Consider the following 2,095-nt stretch of genomic DNA (forward strand, 5'->3'; position numbering starts at 1 on the left):
CACACACACACACACACACACACACACACACACACACACACACACACCCATTCCATAATAGAAGTTATGTTTCACAAAATCGACTTGTGTTCAGGTCCCTTTCCCCACAAAGGTCCCTAGTATCTCTCCACAACACACACACACACAGGTATGTACCTTCTGCCCTCACTTCTCCCCATACTTTCAACAGGCCAGAATCAAAGTGCTCCACCCCAGGCTCCCCGACTCAGTTGGGGGGAGGTTGGGCCATACACCTGCCTGTCCCCAGCAGGGAGAAGTGCAAAGCCACCTAGGTGAGCTGCATGCAGCAAGCGGCAGCCACACCTTGCCCTGAAGAATGAATGGAGAGAGATGGGCAGCCGGCTGCCTCTCGGGGCGAGAGAGGGTTTAAATACGCCACGAGGGCGCCTCTGACCTCATTAGTGGTGACAAGCGAGCCACCCGATCACCCCGGGAGGGTACCTGATCCCGGCCTGGCAGAGCAGGGGAGGACCCGAGAGAAGCTGGGCCAACAACCCCCACACACGCCCCCCGGCCCAAGCGGAGCCTCCGGGGAGGCTTCCTGCGGTGGCCGAGGGAGCAGGGGAGGGGGACAGGTGCTACAAAAGCCCACTCCCCAACTCCTCCTGGGCCCGGCCAGCAGCTGCTAGCAGCTCTCCCCGAGAACCTCCTGCCGGGGGGAGTGACAGACAAAGCAAGGGAAAGGGGGAAGGGAAAAAACTTTGTTGAGGGAGGGAGCTGCAGACAGACAGACAGACAGACACAAGCACACACGCGCGCACGGGAGCCCCGCCGCGGGCCGGCTGAGGGGGACACTGCAGGCACCCATCCGGAGGGAGGCACCCGGCAGCAGCGGCTGCAGTCCTTCCTTCCTTCTTTCCTTCCTTCCTCCTCCCCCTCCAGCCCGCCACCTTCCACGGCTCGCGGTCCCGGAGCCCGCAGAGCACGCTCCGCCTTGCTCACCTCACAGCCCCCTCCCCGCCGCCGCCGCCGCCGCCGCCGCCCGGGAGCCCGGACGCCCCTACCCCGGCCCCCGCCCGGGCCCGCGGTTCCGTCCCTCTCTCCACCTCTCACCCCGCGGCTCTCACCGTTGCCGCGCCCCCTCCCCAGCCCAGCCCAGCCCCCCGGCCCCGCCCAGCCCCGCGCACCGCCCCCGCCCCGACACCTCCCCACCTACCTCGGCCGCTGCCCCGCGATTGGTGACACGAGCCAGCAACATCGCGCGGGGAAGCCTGGAGCTCCGCTCCCGCGGCGTCACAAGAACCCGAAACTCCGCCCACGTTCGAGCGAGGAAGGAAAAGCCCCCGGGCTTCTGCGCCCTGGGTCCTAGAGAGCGCTCCGTGGCGGGGGCGGAGGCGAGGAGACGGAAAGCGTGCGTGGCCGGCGGCCGAGAGGAGGCGGCTCTCGGCGGCTGCTGCACGGTCCGGCTGGAGCCACCTTCCCCACCCCGGTTAGTGTTTCGTGCCTTTGGGCTGGGTGGTTCATTCCGGGCAGGAGAACTAACCTGAACCTGCTCCCGTACTGCCCCAAGTGGGAGATGCGGCTGGCCAGAAACCGCCGCGTGTAATCGAGGTGGCTGGGAAGCAAAGGCAGAGCATCCTGGAGCTGGAAGGTAGCCGAGAGGTAACGGCCACCACGCCGAGGGGAGCCTGATTCCGAGAGCTCCCGCTGAAAGAGCATTTTCCGCTTGACAAAGTCCTCTTTCCTCCCAGCACCTTCCTCCCCCCACCCCCACCATGAAGAAGCTACTGTGTTGTCCAGTGGTTAGCGCAGCGCCAGCCACACAGTAGGAGCTTAATAAATGTTTATTGAATTGAATTTTACAGGTAAGGACGTTAAGAGTGACTTCCTCAAGATCACACATTCTGTCCATTCAACAAACTTGTATTAAGCGCCTACTTAATGAAAACAGAGTATTATGTTAGGATCTGGAGGAGACACAAAAGTTTAGGTAAAACGATACTCAAGTGGTCATGGAATATAATAGCTTGAATCGAGTGTTGTAGGGTTAGCACCTTTACGTGTACTACCCCTCTGGGTCTCAGTTATCTCATCTTTTAGAATTAGACCAGATGATCTCCAAAACCTCCTCTAG

At 61.5% G+C, this 2,095-nt stretch overlaps 1 protein-coding gene across 4 annotated transcripts in view; it reads right to left on the reverse strand.

Moving 5' to 3' along the window:
• PQLC1 (PQ loop repeat containing 1) overlaps nt 1-1,252 on the reverse strand; it is a 150,723-nt gene extending 149,471 nt beyond the window's left edge. For 2 of the 4 annotated variants that reach the window (XM_027852430.1, XM_027852427.1), the window contains exon 1: nt 1,178-1,252. The gene's annotated coding sequence lies outside the window, so the exon portion shown is untranslated. Of the gene's footprint in view, nt 1-156; nt 443-963; nt 986-1,177 lie in introns of those variants that run through there. The other 2 variants (XM_027852429.1, XM_027852428.1) reach the window with 2 other exon arrangements.
• Between the last annotated feature and the right edge of the window lie 843 nt (nt 1,253-2,095).

Source organism: Vombatus ursinus, unplaced genomic scaffold, assembly GCF_900497805.2.
Source record: "Vombatus ursinus unplaced genomic scaffold, bare-nosed wombat genome assembly UNPS02009573.1, whole genome shotgun sequence".
In the NCBI taxonomy this organism is placed as follows: domain Eukaryota; kingdom Metazoa; phylum Chordata; class Mammalia; order Diprotodontia; family Vombatidae; genus Vombatus; species Vombatus ursinus.